Consider the following 26,596-nt stretch of genomic DNA (forward strand, 5'->3'; position numbering starts at 1 on the left):
AGATGTTGGAAATATGCCCTAGAGGCAATAATAAAAGGATTATTATTATATTTCCTTGTTCATGATAATTGTCTTTTATTCATGCTATAATTGTGTTATCCGGAAATCGTAATACATGTGTGAATAAATAGACACCAACATGTCCCTAGTAAGCCTCTAGTTGACTAGCTCGTTGATCAACAGATAGTCATGGTTTCCTGACTATGGACATTGGATGTCATTGATAACGAGATCACATCATTAGGAGAATGATGTGATGGACAAGACCCAATCCTAAACATAGCACAAGATCGTATAGTTCGTTTGCTAGAGTTTTTCCAATGTCAAGTATCTTTTCCTTAGACCATGAGATCGTGTAACTCCCGGATACCGTAGGAGTGCTTTGGGTGTACCAAACGTCACAACGTAACTGGGTGACTATAAAGGTATACTACGGGTATCTTCGAAAGTGTCTGTTGGCTTGACACGGATCAAGACTGGGATTTGTCACTCCGTATGACGGAGAGGTATCTCTGGGCCCACTCGGTAATGCATCATCACAATGAGCTCAAAGTGACCAAGTGTCTGGTCACGGGATCATGCATTACGGTACGAGTAAACTGACTTGCCGGTAACAAGATTGAACGAGGTATTGGGATATCGACGATCGAATCTCGGGCAAGTAACGTACCGATTGACAAAGGGAATTGTATACGGGGTTGCTTGAATCCTCGACATCGTGGTTCATTCGATGAGATCATCGAGGAGCATGTGGGAGCCAACATGGGTATCCAGATCCCGCTGTTGGTTATTGACCGGAGAGCCATCTCGGTCATGTCTACATGTCTCCCGAACCCGTAGGGTCTACACACTTAAGGTTCGGTGACGCTAGGGTTGTAGGGATATGAATATGGAGTAACCCGAAAGTTGTTCGGAGTCCCAGATGAGATCCCGGATGTCACGAGGAGTTCCGGAATGGTCCGGAGGTAAAGAATTATATATAGGAAGTGCTATTTCGGCCATCGGGACAAGTTTCGGGGTCACCGGTATTGTACCGGGATCACCGGAAGGGTCCCGGGGGTCCACCGGTGTGGCCACCTATCCCGAAGGGCCCCATGGGCTGAAGTGGGAGGAGAACCAACCCCTAGTGGGCTGGTGCGCCCCCCTTGGGCCTTCCCCCTGCGCCTAGGGTTGGGAACCCTAGGGTGGGGGGCGCCCCACTTGCCTTGGGGGGCACTCCACCCCCCTTGGCCGCCGCCCCCTTGGGAGATTGGATCTCCAGGGCCGCCCCCCCTTGGGGACCCTATATATAGAGGGGGGGGGGGGCAGCCGCACCCATGCCCCTGGCGCCTCCCTCTCCCCTCCAACACCTCCTCCTCCTCCGTAGAGCTCGGCGAAGCCCTGTCGGAGTACTGCTTCTCCACCACCACCACGCCGTCGTGCTGCTGCTGGAGCCATCTTCCTCAACCTCTCCTTCCCCCTTGCTGGATCAAGAGGGAGGAGACGTCACGCTGACCGTACGTGTGTTGAACGCGGAGGTGCCGTCCGTTCGGCGCTAGGATCTCCGGTGATTTGGATCACGTCGAGTACGACTTCCTCATCCCCGTTCTTTGAATGCTTCCGCTCGCGATTTACAAAGGTATGTAGATGCATCCGATCACTCGTTGCTAGATGAACTCATAGATGGATCTTGGTGAAACCGTAGGAATTTTTTTTTCTGCAACGTTCCCCAACAGTGGCATCATGAGCTAGGTCTATGCGTAGTTCTCTTTGCACGAGTAGAACACAATTTGTTGTGGGCATAGATGTTGTCAACTTTCTTGCCGCTACTAGTATTATTTTGCTTCAGCGGTATTGTGGGATGAAGCGTCCCAGACCAACCTTACACGTACGCTTACGTGAGACCGGTTCCACCGACTAACATGCACTAGTTGCATAAGGTGGCTGGCGGGTGTCTGTCTCTCCCACTTTAGTTGGAGCGGATTCGATGAAAAGGGTCCTTATGAAGGGTAAATAGAAGTTGACAAATCACGTTGTGGCTTTCACATAGGTAAGAAAACGTTCTTGCTAGAACCCTATTGCAGCCAGGTAAAACTTGCAACAACAATTAGAGGACGTCTAACTTGTTTTTGCAGCAAGTGTTTTGTGATGTGATATGGCCAAAGTTGTGATGAATGATGAATAATATATATGTGATGTATGAGATGTTCATGCTATTGTAATAGGAATCACGACTTGCATGTCGATGAGTATGACAACCGGCAGGAGCCACAGGAGTTGTCTTTATTTTTTGTATGACCTGCGTGTCATTGAGAAACGCCATGTAAATTACTTTACTTTATTGCTAAACATGTTAGCCATAGTAGTAGAAGTAATAGTTGGCGAGAAACTTCATGGAGACACGATGATGGAGATCATGGTGTCATGCCGGTGACAAGATGATCATGGAGCCCCAAGATGGAGATCAAAGGAGCTATGTGATATTGGCCATATCATGTCACTATTATTATTTGATTACATGTGATGTTTATCATGTTTTTGCATCTTGTTTACTTAGAACGACGGTAGTAAATAAGATGATCCCTCATAATAATTTCAAGAAAGTGTTCCCCCTAACTGTGCACCGTTGCGACAGTTCGTTGTTTCGAAGCACCACGTGATGATCGGGTGTGATAGATTCCAACGTTCACATACAACGGGTGTAAGACAGATTTACACATGCAAACACTTAGGTTGACTTGACGAGCCTAGCATGTACAGACATGGCCTCGGAACACAGAAGACCGAAAGGTCGAGCATGAGTCGTATAGACGATACGATCAACATGAAGATGTTCACCCATGTTGACTAGTCCGTCTCACGTGATGATCGGACATGGCCTAGTTAACTCGGATCATGTTATACTTAGATGACTGGAGGGATGTCTATCTAAGTGGGAGTTCATTTAATAATTTGATTAGATGAACTTAATTATCATGAACTTAGTCTAAAATATTTACAATATGTCTTGTAGATCAAATGGCCAACGTTGTCCTCAACTTCAACGCGTTCCTAGAGAAAACCAAGCTGAAAGACGATGGCAGCAACTATAGGGACTGGGTCCGGAACCTGAGGATCATCCTCATAGCTGCCAAGAAAGATTATGTCCTACAAGCACCGCTAGGTGAAGCACCTGTTCTCCCTGCAGAACAAGACGTTATGAACGCTTGGCAGACACATACCGATGATTACTCCCTCGTTCAGTGCGGCATGCTTTACAGCTTAGAGCCGGGGCTCCAAAAGCATTTTGAGAGACACGGAGCATATGAGATGTTCGAAGAGCTGAAAATGGTTTTTCAAGCTCATGCCCGGGTCGAGAGATATGAAGTCTCCGACAAGTTTTTCAGCTGTAAGATGGAGGAAAACAGTTCTGTCAGTGAGCACATACTCACTATGTCTGGGTTACATAACCGCTTGACTCAGCTGGGAGTTAATCTCCCGGATGACGCGGTCATTGACAGAATCCTTCAGTCGCTTCCACCGAGCTACAAGAGCTTTGTGATGAACTTCAATATGCAGGGGATGGAAAAGACCATTCCTGAAGTATTTGCAATGCTGAAATCAGCAGAGGTAGAAGTAAAAAAGGAACATCAAGTGTTGTTGGTGAATAAAACCACTAAGTTCAAGAAAGGCACTGGTAAGAAAAACTTCAAGAAGGACGGCAAGGGAGTTGCCGCGCCCGACAAGCAAGCTGCCGGGAAGAAGCCAAAGAATGGACCCAAGCCCGAGACTGAGTGTTTTTATTGCAAGGGAAGTGGTCACTGGAAGCGGAACTGCCCCAAATACTTAGCGGACAAGAAGGCCGGCATCATGAAAGGTATATGTGATATACATGTAATTGATGTGTACCTTACCAGTACTCGTAGTAGCTCCTGGGTATTTGATACCGGTGCAGTTGCTCGCATTTGTAACTCAAAGCAGGAGCTGCGGAATAAGCGGAGACTGGCGAAGGACGAGGTGACGATGCGCGTCGGGAATGGTTCCAAGGTCGATGTGATCGCCGTCGGCACACGACCTCTACATTTACCTACGGGATCAGTTTTGAACCTCAATAATTGTTATTTAGTACCAGCTTTGAGCATGAACATTGTATCAGGATCTCGTTTAATACGAGATGGCTACTCATTTAAATCCGAGAATAATGGTTGTTCTATTTATATGAGAGATATGTCTTATGGTCATGCTCCGATGGTGAATGGTTTATTCTTAATGAATCTCGAGCGTAATGCTACACATATTCATAGTGTGAATACCAAAAGATGTAAGATTGATAATGATAGTCCCACATACTTGTGGCACTGCCGCCTTGGTCACATAGGTGTCAAACGCATGAAGAAGCTCCATGTGGATGGACTTTTAGAGTCTCTTGATTACGAATCATTTGACACGTGCGAACCATGCCTCATGGGTAAAATGACCAAGACTCCGTTCTCTGGAACAATGGAGCGAGCAACCAACTTATTGGAAATCATACATACTGATGTGTGCGGTCCAATGAGTGTTGAGGCTCGCGGTGGCTATCGTTATGTTCTCACCCTCACTGATGACTTGAGTAGATATGAGTATGTCTATTTAATGAAACACAAGTCTGAGACCTTTGAAAAGTTCAAGGAATTTCAGAGTGAGGTTGAGAATCAACGTGACAGGAAAATCAAGTTCTTGCGATCAGATCGTGGAGGAGAATACTTGAGTCACGAATTTGGTACACACTTAAGAAAATGTGGAATAGTTTCACAACTGACGCCGCCTGGAATACCTCAGGGTAATGGTGTGTCCGAACGTCGTAATCGCACTCTATTAGATATGGTGCGATCTATGATGTCTCTTACCGACTTACCGCTATCATTTTGGGGCTATGCTTTAGAAACTGCCACATTCACTTTAAATAGGGCTCCGTCGAAATCCGTTGAGATGACACCGTATGAATTATGGTTTGGGAAGAAACCTAATCTCTCGTTTCTAAAAGTTTGGGGATGCGATGCTTATGTCAAGAAACTTCAACCTAAAAAGCTCGAACCCAAGTCGGAAAAATGCGTCTTCATAGGATACCCTAAAGAAACTATTGGGTATACCTTCTACCTCAGATCCGAAGGAAAGATCTTTGTTGCCAAGAATGGATCCTTTCTAGAGAAGGAGTTTCTCTCGAAAGAAGTAAGTGGGAGGAAAGTAGAACTTGATGAAGTTTTACCTCTTGAACCGGAAAATGGCGCAACTCAAGAAAATGTTCCTGAGGTGCCTGCACCGACTAGAGAGGAAGTTAATGACGATGATCATGAAACTTCAGATCAAGTTGCTACTGAACTTCGTAGGTCCACAAGGACACGTTCCGCACCAGAGTGGTACGGCAACCCTGTCTTGGAAATCATGTTGCTAGACAACGGTGAACCTTCGAACTATGAAGAAGCGATGGCGGGCCCGGATTCCGACAAATGGCTAGAAGCCATGAAATCCGAGATAGGATCCATGTATGAAAACGAAGTATGGACTTTGACTGACTTGCCCGTTGAGCGGCGAGCCATAGAAAATAAATGGATCTTTAAGAAGAAGACAGACGCGGATGGTAATGTGACCATCTATAAAGCTCGGCTTGTCGCTAAAGGTTATCGACAAGTTCAAGGGATTGACTACGATGAGACTTTCTCACCGGTAGCGAAGCTAAAGTCCGTCCGAATCATGTTAGCAATTGCCGCATTCTATGATTATGAGATATGGCAAATGGACGTCAAAACGATATTCCTTAATGGTTTCCTTAAGGAAGAATTGTATATGATGCAGCCGGAAGGTTTTGTCGATCCTAAGAATGCTGACAAGGTGTGCAAGCTCCAACGCTCGATTTATGGGCTGGTGCAAGCATCTCGGAGTTGGAACATTCACTTTGATGAGATGATCAAAGCGTTTGGGTTTATGCAGACTTATGGAGAAGCCTGCGTTTACATGAAAGTGAGTGGGAGCTCTGTAGGATTTCTCATATTATATGTAGATGACATACTTTTGATGGGAAATGATATAGAGCTTTTGGACAGCATTAAGGCCTACTTGAATAAGAGTTTTTCAATGAAGGACCTTGGAGTTGGAGAAGCTTCATATATATTAGGCATCAAGATCTATAGAGATAGATCAAGACGCCTCATAGGTATTTCACAAAGCACATACCTTGACAAGATATTGAAGAAGTTCGATATGGATCAGTCTAAGAAGGGGTTCTTGCCTGTGTTGCAAGGTGTGAAATTGAGCTCAGCTCAATGTCCGACCACGGCAGAAGATATAGAAGAGATGAGTGTCATCCCCTATGCCTCAGCCATAGGTTCTATTATGTATGCCATGCTGTGTACCAGACCTGATGTAAACCTTGCCGTAAGTTTGGTAGGTAGGTACCAAAGTAATCCTGGCAAGGAACACTGGACAGCGGTCAAGAATATCCTGAAGTACCTAAAAAGGACTAAGGAAATGTTTCTCGTTTATGGAGGTGACGAAGAGCTCGTCGTAAAGGGTTACGTCGATGCTAGCTTTGACACAGATCTCGATGACTCTAAGTCACAAACCGGATACGTGTATATTTTAAATGGTGGGGCAGTAAGCTGGTGCAGTTGCAAGCAGAGCGTCGTGGCGGGATCTACATGTGAAGCGGAGTACATGGCAGCCTCGGAGGCAGTGCATGAAGCAATTTGGGTGAAGGAGTTCATCACCAACCTAGGAGTCATACCCAATGCGTCGGGGCCGATCAAACTCTTCTGTGACAACACTGGAGCTATTGCACTTGCCAGGGAGCCCATGTTTCACAAGAAGACCAGGCACATCAAGCGTCGCTTCAACTCCATTCGTGAAAATGTTCAAGATGGAGACATAGATATTTGTAAAGTACATATGAACCTGAATGTAGCAGATCCGTTGACTAAACCTCTCCCTAGAGCAAAACATGATCAACACCAAAATTCCATGGGTGTTCGATTCATCACAATGTAACTAGATTATTGACTCTAGTGCAAGTGGGAGACTGTTGGAAATATGCCCTAGAGGCAATAATAAAAGGATTATTATTATATTTCCTTGTTCATGATAATTGTCTTTTATTCATGCTATAATTGTGTTATCCGGAAATCGTAATACATGTGTGAATAAATAGACACCAACATGTCCCTAGTAAGCCTCTAGTTGACTAGCTCGTTGATCAACAGATAGTCATGGTTTCCTGACTATGGACATTGGATGTCATTGATAACGAGATCACATCATTAGGAGAATGATGTGATGGACAAGACCCAATCCTAAACATAGCACAAGATCGTATAGTTCGTTTGCTAGAGTTTTTCCAATGTCAAGTATCTTTTCCTTAGACCATGAGATCGTGTAACTCCCGGATACCGTAGGAGTGCTTTGGGTGTACCAAACGTCACAACGTAACTGGGTGACTATAAAGGTATACTATGGGTATCTCCGAAAGTGTCTGTTGGGTTGACACGGATCAAGACTGGGATTTGTCACTTCGTATGACGGAGAGGTATATCTGGGCCCACTCGGTAATGCATCATCACAATAAGCTTAAAGTGACCAAGTGTCTGGTCACGGGATCATGCATTACGGTACGAGTAAAGTGACTTGCCGGTAACGAGATTGAACGAGGTATTGGGATACCGACGATCGAATCTCGGGCAAATAACGTACCGATTGACAAAGGGAATTGTATACGGGGTTGCTTGAATCCTCGACATCGTGGTTCATCCGATGAGATCATCGAGGAGCATGTGGGAGCCAACATGGGTATCCAGATCCCGCTGTTGGTTATTGACCGGAGAGCCATCTCGGTCATGTCTACATGTCTCCCGAACCCGTAGGGTCTACACACTTAAGGTTCGGTGACGCTAGGGTTATAGGGATATGAATATGCAGTAACCCGAAAGTTGTTCGGAGTCCCGGATGAGATTCCGGACATCACGAGGAGTTCCAGAATGGTCCGGAGGTAAAGAATTATATATAGGAAGTGCTATTTCGGCCATCGGGACAAGTTTCGGGGTCACCGATATTGTACCGGGACCACCGGAAGGGTCCCGGGGGTCCACCGGGTGGGGCCACCTATCCTGGAATGCCCCATGGGCTGAAGTGGGAGGGGAACCAGCCCCTAGTGGGCTGGTGCGCCCCCCTTGGGCCTTCCCCCTGCGCCTAGGGTTGGGAACCCTAGGGTGGGGGGCGCCCCACTTGCCTTGGGGGGCACTCCACCCCCCTTGGCCGCCGCCCCCTTGGGAGATTGGATCTCTAGGGCCGGCGCCCCCCCTGGGGACCCTATATATAGAGGGGGGGGGGGAGGGAGGGCAGCCGCACCCATGCCCCTGGCGCCTCCCTCTCCCCTCCAACACCTCCTCCTCCTCCGTAGAGCTCGGCGAAGCCCTGTCAGAGTACTGCTTCTCCACCACCACCACGCTGTCGTGCTGCTGCTGGAGCCATCTTCCTCAACCTCTCCTTCCCCCTTGCTGGATCAAGAAGGAGGAGACGTCACGCTGACCGTACGTGTGTTGAACGCGGAGGTGCCGTCCGTTTGGCGCTAGGATCTCCGGTGATTTGGATCACGTCGAGTACGACTTCCTCATCCCCGTTCTTTGAACGCTTCCGCTCGCGATCTACAAAGGTATTTAGATGCATCCGATCACTCGTTGCTAGATGAACTCATAAATGGATCTTGGTGAAACCGTAGGATTTTTTTTTTCTGCAACGTTCCCCAACAGAAGACACCTGGCACATTGGTCACGGGGCGTTACATCTTAGCAGCAGTGGCCAGGAGACCGTGCGAAGTATGACGTCGGGACCGGCACCGATGATGATGATGATGGATAAGAAGGAATACGTGGCAATATATATGTACATGTTCGTTGCACCTACAAAATATTTCTATTAGGTATGATTGAATTACAGGTGGGGTTTGTGTTTCAGTTCGTGCTTGCAATTTTTCCCGTGTTTTCACTCGTATATGCTTTACACCTTCCTTTCTTCTTTTCTCTATTTCATTTCCATTCATGGGTTTTAAAGGTGACTTGCGTGGGTATTATTGTATTAGTGTAAATATTTTTTTTTGAAATTGTATTAGTGTAAATACTAGCGTGTAAGATAATATAAAAGGCATACTTTTCAGACCGAGCAGCATCACCATCGACCCGTGCTCCGATTTGCCACCGATGGACTGACCTGGGATTCGGCTGGTTGGAATTTCTTGCCGGTGTGGTGCTTTTTTTTGGAGAAAACCAGGTGCTGGAGAATCGGTGAACCGGGGATCTATTGAGGACAGTTCACTTGAGTTTTGGTCTGAGTGTCCCAAAACTCGAGCCTAACAAAAGTTATATGTTGCATCATATTCATCGATGTCTCTAAAGCGGAATCCCGCGGAATCATGGACATACGATGCACCAGGTGTCCATGCAATTGGGCAGAGGAGTATGTGAATTATCTTCCGTTGTAATGCACGGGCAATTTTCATAGTACGTACCTATAGGTCCTAGCAAGCTACTACCAACTGCAGATTTTATGTGATGATGATCAATCATTCAGGGAAAAGAAGATGCACATGCAAGTAGACAAATCCGAACTTTACACAAAAGAGAGCCAAATTGATAGTATAAGATGACGCGAGACGGTAAAAGTACTGGACACTATTCCGTAAAATTCACAATCGAGTTAAATTTGCCCGAAAAAAGTATGACCGTGTTTTTGTGATCAATTTGCATGACTGCAAAAAATATTGATCAACATTACTCCACTCGACGAACGTGTTCAGATACGGATGCTCATGTTAATTTTTTAAAGTTTTTGTTTAGATGGCTCATTTTTGTGAGACAATTTCGGAAGGCTCATTTTTTAGGGGGAGATGGCTCATGTTTGTAAGAGGGTTTGCTTTGATTATTTATTTAGATCACAGTGTGTTGAATATTCTCTAGCCCGGCCCAGTCCAGCCCAGATCAGATGGCACGTGAGAGACATGACGCATGAGTCTCGAAATCCTATTTGACCCTCTCTGCGTCCAATGGTCGAAAAAACACACAGGTGCGTGATCAATTAGGTCGGCCATCTGGAGGATACCAAGCATATGTTATTCACTTGTGCAAAAGCTTAAGAGACATGACAATTACCGGGTTTGGACTTTGCTATGGATAAAGTATGCGTTGTTGATCATGCGGGAGAAGCTGTGCTAGAATATTTATTGCTAGAACCAGCTGAAGAATGTGTGGTCCTCGGTGTGGGAAATTCAACGGAAGTAATTGCTATTGGTTCCTGGTATTTATGTGGGAGAGGAGAAAATTAATGCATAATAAAAGGTCCAGGAAGCTAAGTACATAGTAATGAAAATCAGAGCTTTGGTTGCTAACTATACTATGACGAGCGATGCAAAGGCGATGATCAAGTGAGATGGTTGGGAAACACCAAGGAGCAACTATGTGAAGCTAAATGTGGATGGGGCTTTTGACCAAGACTTACTCAAAGGCGTGTATGGCGAGATGTCATCAGAGACTCGAATGGCAGATCGTCGCGGCATAAATTGAGGAAATCAATTGGTGCGGAGATGCGCTAGCTTATGGCCGAGGCACAGGCATTACAGTTTGGTCTCAATTTGGCAACTATAGTCGGGTCTAACCGCATAGAGGACTCCGACAATATCGAGGTGATATAGACAATGAAGAATGGATGTCGCTCTTTCGGTCTATCAGCGATAGTTTTTGATGATATATATCATCTTGCGTGTGATTTCCTGCATATTATTTTTTAGCGTGCTCCTAGAGAGACTAATTGTGATGCCCATGATTTAGCCAAACTAATTAGAAGTAAGGTGCGTGGGGGGTGGATGAAAGATCCATCCGTAGAGATCATTAATAATCTTGTAAAAGATAATATGATGATCACATTGCAATAAAGAGTAGTCTGATGTTAAAAAAATTTGCCAGCCATCTCCTGCAGTACGTGACCTTGGAAGTTCCGGTTTTGGGAACCTTCTAGAGCTTCCCAGCCCGGTTTTACTGGGTTAGGGAACATTTTAGAAGATTCCTGGACTGTTTTTTTCTATTTCTTTTTCTTATTTTTGTTTTTTATTTTCTTATTTTTTGTTTCCTCTTTTTTGTTTCCTCTTTTTTGTTTCTTTTAATTGTCAAAATTTATTTCATATTTTATTTTATTTTGCATTTAAAAAAAAACTGAAGTTTTAAAAATTGTTCACTTTTACAAAAAAAATCGTGTTTAAAAAATCTTCAAAGCTTTAGAAAAATTTCTTCATTTTTGATATTTTGTTTGTATGTACAAAAAATATTCACATTTTAAAAGTTTTTCGGGTTATTCAAATCGTTTCGTCCATGTGCAAGTGCGAGGTACCAGCTTAGAATCGACATCTGGGGAGTAATGAAGTGAGCGGGCACTACTAATTGCAAAACCACGGATCAATTACATTTATTTTGGCACATTGTCAATTCAAAATATATTTGATTTTATTGGGTACTAATTTGCTGAGATTATCGAAATATTCTCAAAACCGGCCTCCACCGTAAAAGAAGGGATTCAGAAAAAAAAAACTTAAAGCAGGTACACTACCCAGAGCGGCTAGGAGCAAGCACGTCGTGAATCAACGCATCAAAGTTGCGGTGAGACGAGCCGCCGGGCTTGGTCGCCCTCACCGCTTTCTCCCTCCACTCCTGTGCCTTCTTCTTCATCACCTTTCCATTCTCCCCCTCCATGAGCTCAGTGATAAGGTCTGCGACGGCGTCGCGCCGGACGTCGGTGTCGATCTCCATGCCGACTCCCCATTCCTTGCACTGGTACCGGCAGTTGGTCTGCTGGTCCGCGAAGAATGGCCAGCTGATGACGGGCACGCCGCCGCATATGCTCTCCAGCGTCGAGTTCCAGCCGCTGTGCGTCAGGAACGCGCCCACGGCCGGGTGGTTCAGCACCTGCTGCTGCGGGCACCAGGAGGCCACGAGCCCACGCTCCACCGTCTCGGCCGAGAACTCCGGGGGGAGCACTGCGGTGTCGCCCTTGACGAGGTCGGGACGGATGATCCAGAGAAAATGATTGCCGCTCTTGGCCAGCCCCCACGCGAACTCCAGGAGCTGCTCGTTGGTCATAACGGTGATGCTGCCGAAGTTGACGTACATGACTGAGCCGACCTCTTTGCCGTCGAGCCATGGAAGGCACTCCTCCTCCTGCTTCCACAGGCTCATGCTGATGCTTGAGCTCGGCGCCAGCAGATGGAGCGGGCCGATGGTGTAGACCTTGGGCAGGCCGAGCGCCTCCATGGCCGCCACCGCCTCTCCCTCAAGGTCGTCGAAGGTATTGACGATCATCGCCGACGCGCCGACCGCGCGCTCCGCAATGCCGAGCGCGAAATGCAGCATGTAGTCGTCCGAGGCCGGGCTGCGTATGAAGGTCGGGAAGTCCCTGAACCTCATGTTCTGCATGCCCGGCACGTCATCCACCGGCGTGTCAAGGTACTCATTTGTCAGCTGCTTGATGTCTTTGATCGGTGCGAGGCCACGGTCGAAGAGGAGCCGGTAGTGGCGGACACCGACATAACTGACGGCGCTGGACGTCCACAGCTGGACATAGGGGAGGCCGAGCTCCCTGGCCGCTTCCATGGAGAAGTCCATAATGATGTCGGCGACGAGGCAAGTCACGGGCGGGTGGCCAGTGGCTGGGTCATTGAGCTCCGCGAGGAGGCGGCGGAAGGGCCCGAGGCAGGTCTCCGTGAGGGACTTACACAGCGACGTGACGTCCTGCGTGACATCGTCGTTCGACGGCGGCAGGCCGTCTGGAATGGTGGCGAAGCGGAACCCCGGGACGCCGGCCACCGCGGCCGCGCCCCGCGCGCGGACGAGGCGGGCGTGGTTGTACTCGGTGTTGACGAAGGTGACGTGGAAGCCGCGGGCGTGGAGCATCTTGGCCACGTCGAGCATGGGGATGATGTGCCCCTGCGCGGCCGCCGGCAGGCACACGGCGTGTGCTTTCTCGCCCGCCGGTGCCGGAGAGGAAGCCATTTCCGGCGGAGACGGCAATGGGCTATTGTGGCCAGTAGCTAGTGTCTTGCTGCTGATGATGATGCTATGCGTTGGCATGGCATGGCTCTGCCCATCTTACCATTATACCATACATTATTTATAGGTGGCAGGCGATGGGCAAACATACTGACTAGGTCTTTGAATTGGTGTCGTGGTATGAAGGACATACGCAAGTGATTACGTCGACCGATTGGGACGTGTTGTTTCTTTATTTGTCGTATAACCTTGGATCGAGGATGGAAACTTTCAGTGAAATTAAGCTCCACATGGACATGTCGGGCGGCCGGGGTGGATCTATTACTCGCTCCAAATGCTAGGTGCGTTAGTATGTAATACTACTCTATTTTAGACACTACTCTATTTCGGTGGAGGATATGGACCGAGGAGAATTTTTCCTCAGTATGTCCATTATCGACTGACGTGTGAACCTCAGCTGGGAGGTGATCATTGTCTATGGCCCGGCTATTCACTGGCGGTTGGCGGACTTCTTGGCCGAGCTGAAAGATAAGGTAGAACGCTGCACTATGCCGGTCGTAGTCGCTGGGGATTTCAACCTTATCCCTCAGGAGGCTGAGAAGAGCTCTCCTAATATTGACCGGCTCCGGATGCGTGTGTTCAATGATTGCATAGCGGATATGGCCCTACGTGAGATAGCCCGTGTAGAGGCTAGGTTCACATGGACCAGTAAACAGGTGGACGCTATCCGGAGTGTGTTGGATCAGGTCCTGGTAACTATCCAGTGGGAGATTATGTTCCCACTGTGCTTTCTGAGAGCGGTCACTAGGATTGGTTCCGATCATGTTCTCATGTTGTTCTCGTCAGGGGAAGGGCCCCCGCCGTGGTCCAGGCGCTTCCATTTCGAACCGTCATGGCTGCTACAGCTGGGGTTCTTTGAAATGGTAAGGCCTCGTCGGGTTCAAGCAGCAGCCAACCCGCCGCGGGTATTCTGTGCTACAGATATCTAGCATCATTGCTCTAAGATCTCCCGCCAGTTTATGCGGGGTTGGGGCGCCAACATGGGTGCTGATCTGAGGGCCCGTAAAGGGGCCTTGCTAGATCAGATTAAGGCCCTAGACGTAGCTGCTGATTCAGTCGGTCTATCGTCCGACGATTGGTTGCAGCGGTACTCCCTTGAATCCTCCCCGGTGGAGATTTTCAAGGAAGAGGAATTGTTCCGGCAACAGAGGGGGCCAGAAATGGCTCCTCCAAGGTGATTCTAACACCGCCTACTTCCAGGCAATAGCTAATGGAAGGCGCCAGAAGTGCGCTATCCCGTGCCTCTGGGAGGGAGATACCCTCCTAGAGCATCCGGGTGAGATTAGGTCTCACATTTACTCCTTTAAGGGGCTCTTCACGGCGGAACCCCATGGTGGGGTTTCTTTGGCGGGAAATTTCTGGTTGATGGCGAACAGGGTTTCCGACATTCAGAATGCGGGACTTACTACCCCATTTTCATCGTAAGAGGTGGGTAGGGCGATCGCCTCTATGAAGGCGGGGTCGACATCGGGTCCTGACGGTCTTTCGGTTGCCTTCTTCTATAAATTCTGGAATGTCCTTAAACCTGTGACCATGTCGGTATTCCACGAATTTCATGTTGGAATATTTGACATGGCGCAAATAAACTTTACAGTCATTATCCTGGTCCCCAAAATAGTTGGGGCGACGGACATTAGGCACTTCAGGCCTGTCACGGTCATCAACGTGCTCGAGCGCACTTTCTTCAAAGTCTGCGCGACTGGACCACCCCCTCCAGTCGACATTCTTGAAGGGACGACGGATTCATGATGGGATCATGGCCCTTCACGAGATTGTCCATGAGGTGCGGACACACGACCATAAGGGCGTCATCCTCAAGCTGGATTTCCAGAAAGCCTATGATCGGTTGGATTGGAACTTCTTGCGATTAGTTTAGGAGCGCTAGGGCTTTGAAGACAGATGGTGCAACTGGATTATGCAGTTGGTCCGGTCTAGAAAGACTGTGATTAATGATACGTCCATTTTGCATCATGTTTTTCTACTGTTATTTATGATGTTTTTATGCATAATAATGCTTTTTTGGAGTAATTCTAATGCCTTTTCTCTCATAATTTGTAAGGTACACACAAAGAGGGAGAATTCTGGCAGCTGGAAATCTGGACCTGGAAAAGCTACGTCAGGCTACCTATTCTGCACAACTCCAAACCAGATGAAACTTCACGAAGAATTTTTATGGAATATATGATGAATATTGGAGCAAATAAGTACAAGAGGAGGCCCACCAGGTGGGCACAACCCACCTGGGCGCGCCAGGGAGCCCAGGCGCGCCCTGGTGGGTCGTGCTCACCCAGGCCCATCTCTGGTGCCCATCTTCTAGTATATAAGTAATTTTGATCTAGAAAAAATAGGGAGAGGACTTTCAGGACGTAGCGCCGCCGTCTCGAGGCAGAACTTGGGCATGAGCACTTTTGCCCTCCGGCGGAGCGATTCCGCCGGGGAACTTCCCCCCCGGAGGGGGTAATCATCGCCATCATCATCACCAGCAACTCTCCCATCTTGGGGAGGGCTATCTCTATCAATATCTTCAACATCACCATCTCATCTCAAACCCTAGTTCATCTGTGTTCAATCTTGTTATCGGAACTATAGATTGGTGCTTGTGGGTGACTAGTAGTGTTGATTACATCTTGTAGTTGATTACTATATGGTTTAGTTGGTGGAAGATTATATGTTCGGATCTATTATGCTATTTAATACCCCTCTGATCTTGAGCATGTTTATCACTTGTGAGTAGTTACTTTTGTTCTTGAGGTCACGGGAGAAATCATGTTGCAAATAATCATGTGAAATTGATATGTGTTCGATATTTTGATAGTATGTATGTTGTGATTCCCTTGGTGGTGTCATGTGAACGTCGACTACTTGACACTTCACCATATTTGGGCCAAAGGAAATGCATTATGGAGTAGCAATTAGATGATGGGTTTGCGAGAGTGGCAGAAGCTTAAACCACAGTTTATGCGCTATTCCGTAAGGGCCGATTGGATCCAAAAGTTTAATGCTATGGTTAGAATTTATTCTTAATACTTTTCTCGTAGTTGCGGATGCTTGCGTGAGGGTTAATCACAAGTAGGAGGTTAGTTCAAGTCAGAACATCACCTAAGCACCGGTCCACCCACATATCAAATTATCAAAGTAGCGAACACAAATCGAACCAACATGATGAAAGTGACTAGATGAAATTCCCGTGTACCCTCAAGAATGCTTTGCTTAGTATAAGAGACTGTTTTGGCCTGTCCTTTTCCTCAAAAGGATTAAGCTATCTTGCTGCACTTTTGCTACTAGTATCATTACTTGCTCGTTACAAATTACCTTGCTATCAAACTACCCTGCTACTTACAATTTCAGCACTTGCTGACATTACCTTGTTGAAAACCACTTGTCATTTCCTTCTTCTCCCTCGTTGGGTTCGACACTCTTACTTATCGAAAAGAGCTACAATTTATCCCTTATACTTGTGGGTCATCAATTAACATAAATAGTGAGGTGGGACCATTCTTTACGTACTCAGCGGGAGTGAATCAAGGGGATCTGATATCCCCTCTTCTCTTCAACCTCGTTGTGGATGCATTAGCAGGAATTTTGGATAAAGCTAGGACGGCAGGTCACCTATTGGGGGTAGTGGGTCACCTGATCCCGGGAGGAGGGGTCACCCACCTCCAATATGCCGATGACACCATGATTATGGTGGAGGGATCCGACCTGGACATTGTGAATCTTAAGTTCCTACTCTTATGCTTTAAGGCTATGTTAGGACTAAAGATCAACTTTGACAAGAGCGAGGTCATCATCGTAGGATTCCCCGTAGAGGAACAACAACGGATTGCGGACAACCTCAATTGCAGACTAGCCTAATTCCCCATTACATACTTGGGAATACCGATGGCCGACTCGAAGATTCTGATGAGTGCCTTTGACCCTCTGGTGGGACGAGTGGCATCTCGGGACGAGCCCTGGCATGGGCAGTTTATTTCCAAAGGGAGTAAATTGGTCCTTATTAGCTCTAACCTAGCGAGCCTCCCCATGTACATGATGGGGTTGTATATCTTACCAGAAGGTGTTCATAGTGCCTTCGAAAAGGATCTCGCGAGGTTCTTCTGGCAGGATGCGAATGGCCGCCAAAAGTATCACATGGTAAAGTGGGCAGACATATGTATGCCTAAGGATTGTGGTGGCCTTGGCATCTCTGCCTCCTGCCGCATGAATGTTGCGCTCATGTTGCGATGGGTCTGGCGGATCCTACGAGGAGAGTGAGGACTATGGATACAACTCATTCAGGCAAAATACCTTAGGGGTGAGCCTCCCTGGCATGCTCCTGGCAGGGCAGATCGCAATTTTGGTGCTCTATCCAAAAGATTATGAAGGACATCAGTTTAGGGATCTCCTACTCCATAGGAAATGGGGACGGGTCCAATTTTGGCTGGATCCCTGGTTGGGTACCGAGCCTCTGCACACGTGCTTACCTGGCCTGTTCTCGATCTGTGTGGACCCGTCTATTCTTGTCTCTGCGACATTTCGAGGGGACAATGGAACATTCGGTTCCGGCATTCCTTTGGATAGGACGAGAATGACGACTGGACTAGATTACAGGCCGCCTTACCACCGGTGTTGCCGGACTATCCAAACACTGTGTCTTGGCGGTTGGCGCTGTCGGTGGAATCTTTAGTGAGCACGGTGTATCACGCCCTATGCCTCCCCTACCACCCCATGGTTGTCTCCGTTGTGGAAAGCCCCATTACCACTAAAGATTAAGATTTTCTTCTGGCAATTACTTCGCGACCGCCTCCCCTCGGGGACTGAGGTACTTAAGCGGCATGGCCCTGGCAATGGCTTATGCCCCCTGTGTGCGGTACCGGAGACTAGGACGCATATCCTTTTCTCCTGTACCGCGGCACGAGTGTTGTGGACGTTCGTCCGCGAGGCATTGGGACCTGACTGGGAGTCCCTAAACCTAGTGGAGTTCCTCTAGTATAGGTTATCCAGCAGTCTAGTCAACCCAGCATACTTTGTCTTATTTTTGCAGCGATGACCTGGACTCTTTGAACGACTTGTAATAAGATGGTGATTGAGAAGATCTTTCCGAGGAAGGCGTCTGACTCCTTCAAATTCCTTGCTTTCCTGCAGCACTAGCACCCGCTCTCGAGGCAGCGTGATCGCGATCGGCTTGGCCTCATGATGGATGCTCTAGTGGCTTCAGCGCGTTGATTATCATCCTCTTAGTGCCGCTTGGTGGCTTCCACCAGGTGGATTTTCCCCCTTATTTCTCTCATGTTTTCTTGGGCTTGATTGTGCTGTGGCCCCAACCATCATTATTTAGGTGGTGATCGGATGTTGGTTGTATGGACCGTTGCTTTATTTATAAAGTAGGATAAGAGCCTATTTCAAGAGAGTGTAATGTAAAAAAACATGTGCATTATGAGACGGAGGGAGTAGAAATTAAAAGTAAGAATTTTTTTGCCGTTGCCGAGTGCAAACACACATGCACCATGCCTAAACTTGGTAGGAGTATTTGCTATCCAATGCAGACCCTGTCCATTCCTTTTCTAATGGAGGTAGGTTGAGGAGCAAAAAAAGAGAAAACTAAAGAGAAAGATGGATAGTAGTTTGACAGTATCCGAATCAAATAAGAAAAAAACGTAGCTATTTCATCAAATCGTGATTGTGTGGGTGTGAAGTGGAAAAATCCCGTTCTGGCTGGCAGCGAGCATAGGACTGAAAATCCTCTTTCGCCGGGCCTTTGGGACTCGAAATCCAAACAAAGAGAGTGGTTCGAATCCACCTCAGAACGAACAATAAAAAAGGGTCGAGCGGGTGCAAGCTCGAGGAGCATATAGCTAAATTGTGTTTTTTTGTTGCAAGTGTCATGTAGCTAAATTGTGTTTTTATAAAGGGTCGATTTTATTGGATCAAAATGGAGCATCAAGAGGATACGAACAGAATAAACACACACCCGGCCTCTGCATAGTTTGTATGCACACAGTCAACATCAACACACGCACACACAAAAAGGCCAACATATAGCAAAGTCATACAAAACCAAAGTTATGCATAGGCGAGAGGGGAAAAGGCCGAAAGATGATCAGATCTGCAATGGGCAAACTATGGCAATGACCATATCCACACCAACCATCTCATGACATCGCACTGGCGACGAGGTTCTTCGACGGTACCACCTTCAAAAAGGAAGCGATGCACAAGCATCGTCGTTACCAGATCTAACCACCTAAGGCAAAATCTACGTTTTCACCCCGAAGAGCCAGTCTGAGCATATCCAAACAACACCTTCAATAAGGTAACGACGTAAAAACATCATTATTGCCAGATATAACGAATTTGGGTCAGACCTTAGGCTTCACCCCGGAGCTCGAGACCAGGTGCTCGAGTAGCACCACCATCAACCTCACTTGTGTTTCAGGGTGGACGAGACGAGCGGGCTTCTGGCCCAGACCGCGGCCTGTTATGGACCGGACCATACAGTCCTGGCTCGTTAGATAATATGGTCGGTCCGGTCCGTAAAAACGAGACCGAAATTCGGTCGGTCCGGTCCGGTTAAAGCTCGGTCCAGCTCGGAGGACCGAAGGCCTAGCCCAATTAAAGCTAATCAGAAGAGCCCAAACACATATCGTGCGTGCGTGACCTAGCGAACTACCGCTGCCGTCCTCTTCCTCGCACGCGCCGCCCCTCTTCCTCCCCTGTGCCGCCCCTCTTCCTCACCTCCCTATCCCTGGCACAACCTCGTGCCACCGCGCCTCTGCCTCTCGTCGTCGTCCCCTCGCCGCGCCTCTCCCTCGCGCCAACACGCCTCTGCGTCGCGCCATGCTGCTCCCTCTCTCTCCCGTGCCTTTCTCTCGCGTCGCCGCGCATCAGATGCTTCTTCTCTGGCTTCGGCCACCGTGCTGCTACTCCGACCACCTCTCTGATGTCCTGGGCCCACATGGCAGTGACTGGACGTCGCCAGGACCATGAGGACTGCCGGTCCGCACCGAGCTTCACGCCGGCCCGGACCTGTGGCCATGCTCGCTGATGTGCGCATATTTCCATGGCGCGACCAAGAAGAAGCACAAGGATTGGACCTGTAGCAGGTGTCGTCACGGGGAGCAATGAAGAAAGTCGTTGTACTCTCCAAGAACAACAACCTTGAGAATATCATCACAGTTTTGTTTGCCAGCAAATAATCTGCTATTCTCAAGGTCATTTCCGTTGCCGCCGAGTGGTCGAAAGCCCTTGTGTAAACTTAGTTAATGAACCTCAGCCAGGAAGAAACGGGAAGCCCTGCAGACAGAATTGAATCATTGAGGGCTTATCTCGTACTGCACCACAGACCTGGCCAAACGGGCCGGCCCGGCACGGCCCGGCCCAGCCCGTGCTAATCGTGCCTGGCCCGGCACGGCCCACCGTGGCGCGTTTAATAGCCCGGCCGTGCCGTGCCGGCCCACGGGCATTTCTCTCTGGCCCAGGCACGGCCTGATTATTAAACGGGCCGGCCCGTGGTAAGTTTAGCACGCTAGCCCATCTGATTTTTAGCCTGTTAGGCTGTATTTTAGGCCTATTGGGCTGTAATTTAGGTCATATACATAAAAAAACTGAAAAAAAAATAAACGGGCCGTGCCGTGCCAGCCCATGTGCCCAGCCTCCAGGCCCAGGCTGGCCCATGGTGTGCCGCGTGCCGGGCCTAGCCCGTTTAGCTCAGGCCATGCCGTGCCTGGGCCGTGCCATTCCTGCGTGCTACCGGGCCGGCCCAGTTAGCACGGCCCGTTTGGCCAGCTATACTGCACAAAGGGCTCATGCATGATTTCACTGCACCAAGGCGGCATGATTTCAAAAGATACACCGCCATTTATGTTCCCACACATCATGGCGTTTTCATACTTCTTCAACAATTCGAGTGCTTTCTTCCTGGGTTTTACTGGGGTCCATCGGGCATTTCCAAGACGATCTACTCCTCGCCAGCCGCTACAATGGCTGGAGCTGAAGACGACACGAGGATCTGTCACTGGGGCACCCAATAAATAGCTCGTCGAGTTCCTGATCTGGAGTGCCAGATGCCTCCTCTACGTTAACGTGGAGAAGCAAAAGGCTAGGGCTCAGACATCAACTTCGAGCTCATCCGCGATGGTCATCTTGGTTGGCAGAGCTACGGTGCTAGAGCCTGCAGTTGCTGATGTTAAACCAACATATAATTTTGTTTCCATGTTGATAGAATATGCAGATCAAACCAAATGAGATGTTTGCTTTGCCTCACTAGATTAGCAGCTGGAAGCAAGCATGGAGAATTTCCAAGACGATCGATCCAGAAACTGCAGGAAGCAAATAACATGACTACATGAAGATGAAGCATGGACACAAGTACAGGTAGGGCATCGTTTCTAATGCAATACCGAAGAACACAAATGGTTTGCCGACATCACACAAAAATGATGCAACCCTGCAAATATATTTGGGGCAAATCAAGACATCAGGAGAGAGAAGCTCAGGATAGCAATTTGATAGGATAGGTTCTGCCCATCTGCCACTCTTGGTAATCATTTAAGAGTTAACGATCTGGAATTCAGGCCGCAGATTACAAGACTGCTAATATAGCATCAGAGGACGATCTGTGACAGGAAAATGTAAATCACATCTCAACCAGGCCTACAACATATTTCTTCAATAGGACTCCTAAATTATTAATATGTATTCTAAAGTATTAAATTATTAATAGTTCATTTCCTAAATTTTTAAAGATCCGAAATTTTGCAGAGAAGAAGCAACAAAGATACAATTTCGTTGTCATCTCATAAGCTAACAAATTGTGAGGGGGAGTATTGGGTTATGAAGCACATCCATGCCTGAATAAAAACACGAGTTCTGAAGCACACAAACCATGAAGCAAAAGATAGCATGCACAACAAACTGAAAAATATGCAGAATAGATCTAGCAATCTGCTCTCATGACAGAAAACTTTATATAGCTGATAATGCATCACATCGAGTAATATATCCCATCTTGGGAGTGTATGGAAAAAAATATAATATCCAGCATTAGCATGTTCTTTCATAACGGTCAGTAGTAGAAGCTCGGCATAGTTCTGAAGATATATTTTTCAACACTAAAAAATAAATCCCATACAATGGAAACCAGTTTGCATTTGTTAATGCCTAAAGTAACTCTGGTTTGATATAGCAAATAGCATAGACTACAAATGTTAGTGTAACACCTGAGATCAATCTAGGTAGAATGGATACCATGCTAAACCGAGAGTACATACTCTAGCCATTTGCTGAGCATAAATAATGACATAACAATAATGTAGATTTATTCACTGAAAGAAAGATTGAGTATTGCATTGCAAACTACAATGGACATCGAGAACATAGAGATAGAGTGTGCAAATGTACTCATCAATGATACTTGAAGCATTTGCTGAATACAAAATAGCACGTTCTTCCCGTATTAGCATTAGTGACCAACTTTGTTGTAAGATTCTTGTTTATTTTGCAGCTCTGATTCGAGTAAAACAAACATGGCTACACATTTAAGCAGTTACTATAGATATCTTCACTTGGTGGCTGAAAGATTCAGAGTTAACTAATCAGATCTGATTCTGATTCTGATTCAGATTACTAGAAAGAAGGTTTACTGAAATTGCAAAATCCAAAAGGACAAAAGTAGGAGCTTCTTCACGCAAGGCGTCAAGTCCACAAATACCTTCAGAATCACATATATGATAGCAGAGTCCGAGCACCCTGCTTCATCGATCTCCTGGAAGAACAAGAAGGGAACACCATGCATCTGCATCCAGTTTCAGCACATCTTCTGAAAGAAAGAACGCGTCGTCTACATTCAGAAAATCAGTATGCTCCTATAATTCCACAAGCTAGGCACCAAAGAAGGGACACACAACAGATGTTCATTTCAAAGCAAATCTCTTTGCGATTAATAGCATGGACCCATCTCCTTTGTGTTACTGCAAGCACACAGCTGAGATCTCATTTCTTCCAACTTCTAAAGCCTAACATCAGGAACAGACAAATATGCACATCCCCACCACAGCTTGGGTCCTAATTTGAGGTACACAACATGTATACTATTCCTACGTTCTAAGTTCTGCAAGATTCTATAGTTATGCAATATCTAGACTTAGATTTAACTAAATAGGCGACGAAGAGATGACATTTGGCTCCACGGAACCACTGCTCCACTTTGGACACCATCCATTTCAAATGTAATGTTGTGGGGATATGTGTCAGAGAGTGCTTAGTACTTTGAATTGCTTTTTCTGACATGGCTCCTATCTCCAGGTGGAAAGGGAGGGTATCCGTGGCTGCAGCAGCCATTCACAAAGATTCCCGTAAATCCAATATGTATGTCAATGCGACCTTAGAGTGCACAAGCTAGTAGTACGATGCTTTCTTCTCTAATTGAATGTCATAATGAGCATACCAATACTCTCAAATCAAATTGCCAATTTCATCCTAGACTAGCACCATCAAATCAGCATGTAACAAACATACAATAGATTATCAATAGCAGACAACTACAATTCAGCTAGGCCAAGAACACCAAATCAGGGATTAATAGCATAACACGGAATGTAAAAAAATTGCTGTGCCGTACTGTTACCAATTTTCATGTAAATTTGAATCTAGTCGGCACTTCCCCTCTGCAAGCGGCATCATAGTCTTCAGCAAGGTATGGTGCAACTTCCTTGTGAGGGCATATGTACTTCTCCACGAATACTTTCTCCATCACAATGAATGCAGTATAGTAGCTCCGGTTGTGATCCAGCAGTCCATTTTCCTTAAGAAACTTTACAACATAGTACCGGGGTATGATCCGGCCCTCCAGGCTGTACGTGAGCAATGCCGGATGATGAGCAATGTATGCTGGCTCAAACCCCACCTCGGAAATGAGGAACTCTGACTTGCTCTCCAGCATCTGGTTAGACCTCGTCAGCACAGGCGCAAGCTTGGACAAAGCAATGCCCACCTCGGCATCAGACCACCTGAACGTCTTCTTCAAGTGCTCCACTTTGGCGGCGATCTTCTCCTCGCTGAGGAATGCAACAGCTTGTAACGCATGCCTGAACATCGGAGATCCACGGGGTACACCAAGACCATCGACGCACGCCACTGCTGTCCGGATGCGTTCCGTGCTGATGCTGAGCGGCGATGGCCTAAATACATAGAACTTGGCAATATCGCAACCACCTAGCCCGCACTCCTGCAGGAAGGCAACATTGGGCTTAACCACCCGGTCGAGGTCGCACCCGAGAACGGAGCCAGTCCTGAGGGCTCGAAGGAAGTTCTCGGAGGACCCGAAGAGGGGCAGGCAGTACTCCAGCGTGGAGACGATGGATCTGCAGCGGAAATTGACACCGGGGAGCGAGGCGAGGCGCCCAATCTGAGAAGGCGAGAGTCTCAAACCAAGTTGACTTACCGGAGCTTGAATCCAAAATTATTTTTTGTAGTATTTTTTTTAGAAAACTTCCGCACAGGCAGGTTCCAGGGAGGCCGTCAGATGGGCATGCTGCAAAATAACCGGCAAAACACTCAGAAATCCCAAGATTGTGCTACGCCCTGGTTTTAGTGCGGTTTCAGGGAGTTCCATTCCAAATCTCTCGCAGGCATCCGCTTGATTCGCCCATTTCGGTTTGAACTTGCTACAGGTTGGCCGAAAAAGCTCGGCCCCACCTGTAAAAACTGTTGAACTGCAGGGACGAGTTGATGTTGTGCCTGCCCGTCATGACTGGCGAGGGCATGGTCGGTCCTTCAGGTGATCTAGTGCCCAACACGGAACTAAGAGCAACTTCAATGGGGCGATTCATTTCGTCCGTCTGTGTCCATTTGGGTTTACGCGGACAAAAATGACGACCCAACGCGCCGACCACTACCGGAAAACGGGCATACGCTGACGGCCAAACCTATGCCTACGGCTGCTGTCGGCCTAGTTTGAGATATGCCGACAGCCCAGTCCTGGCCGTCGGCTTACACTGGCCGTCGGGTTACGTGGATCTATGCTAACGGCCGCCGTCGGCACAGAACGGCCGTCGACCTAGCCGCAGACATGCCGACAGCAGCCGTCGGCATAAATCAGCCATCGGTATAACTGTGGGCCCGGCGACCCCGCCCGTGACTAGCGGCTAACGCCGTCAAACCTATGCCGACGGTCGGGACGGGCGGCCGTCGGCATATCTCCGCATGCCACGTCACCGATCCGCGGCGTAGGTATACCGACGGCAGCCGTCGGCATATCTGCCACGTCACCGATCCGCGGCACGGCGCCCGCCAGAACTTTGCCGTATCTATGCCGTCGGCATAGCTATTTTTTTACATACTTTTTTTTGCATATGTTTTAATGCTTTTTTACATACTTTTTTTGCATATGTTTTTATGCTTTTTAAAAAATATGTGTTCATACTTTTTTATGTATTATATGAATATATATGTAGTTTGTAATTTTTTCCATAGATTATGAATATATATATATATATAGTTTGTATTTTTTTCGAGCACATTAATAATATGCTGTCATGTTCTTTTGAATATAGATCCTTAAATTTTATTAAAATCAAAAACAGCTATGCGATAGAAGTTGAGTGGCGGTTGCAAATGCCCGGCACCCGTCTCCCGAGTGTGACCCCCTCACGTCCGCGGTGTGCCCCCCTCACGGACGGCGCCGCCGCCAGCATCCGGAGGGCGGAAACAGCCGCATCGGGTCTATACGGAGGGGACGTAGCTCTCAAGTGTTTCCATGGGATGACCTACCACAACCGGGTGGTGTTGTGGCATGTTCGAAGAGGCGGCACGCATCTCCGAGGCGTGCCCCCCCTAACGGACGGCGCCGCCGGCACCTGGAGGGGGAAAACGGACGCATCGGGTCTACACGGAGGGGATGTAGCTGTCGGTTTGGCCCGGATGTTGCTCTCAGGTGACCCTCTGAGCTGACCTGACACAACCGGGTGGAGAGGTCCACTGTTCAAAGCCCGTCCCTGAAAAGTCAAAGGTCTAGATCTCGTGGTCAACCGCTCCAGGATTAGGCAGGACGGGGGCCCTGAGGGGGTAGCAATGCCACCGGAGCGTCGCATTGGCCCCTCATACATGCGGGGTGGTGTGGTGGCATGTCCGAAGAGGCGGCACGCGTCTCCGGGGCGTGGCCCCCCCTCACGGACGGCGATGACACGGTAGTAGACGTTCTGCGGTAACGATGCGGCGTGAATATTATTAAATACTCGGAGCGCGATAAAATCATGAGTTTTTTTGCACAACGTGGGCACATGTGCTATAGGAACGATGGTATTTTTTCATAATTTTTGGTGATGGAGAAGTATCCGAAAAATTCCCTATACGCGGATTGCCCTTCGCGCGTCTACGGCTATGGCCGGCGGCCTCCGGGGGCTAGCATGCCGCCAAATCTTGCGTAGGCGGCCTCTCACAAGTCTGGAAGTGTTGTGGCGGTTGCAAACGCCCGGCACGCGTGTCCGGGGTGTGCCCCCCCCCCACGGACGGCGCCGCCGCCGGCACCTGGAGGGGGAAACAGACGC

General features: G+C 47.9%; 1 pseudogene across 1 annotated transcript; it reads right to left on the reverse strand.

Annotated features, from left to right (window-relative positions):
• Positions 1 to 11,386: 11,386 nt before the first annotated feature.
• On the reverse strand, positions 11,387 to 24,814 carry LOC123131636 (7-deoxyloganetin glucosyltransferase-like; annotated as a pseudogene). Its single transcript, XR_006464255.1, has 5 exons — positions 24,747 to 24,814; positions 23,879 to 24,106; positions 19,788 to 20,089; positions 19,219 to 19,246; positions 11,387 to 12,790 (listed from the first exon to the last, which is right to left on the reverse strand). The product of XR_006464255.1 is annotated as a 7-deoxyloganetin glucosyltransferase-like (transcript).
• Between the last annotated feature and the right edge of the window lie 1,782 nt (positions 24,815 to 26,596).

Source organism: Triticum aestivum, chromosome 6A (genome assembly GCF_018294505.1).
Source record: "Triticum aestivum cultivar Chinese Spring chromosome 6A, IWGSC CS RefSeq v2.1, whole genome shotgun sequence".
Lineage (NCBI taxonomy): Eukaryota > Viridiplantae > Streptophyta > Magnoliopsida > Poales > Poaceae > Triticum > Triticum aestivum.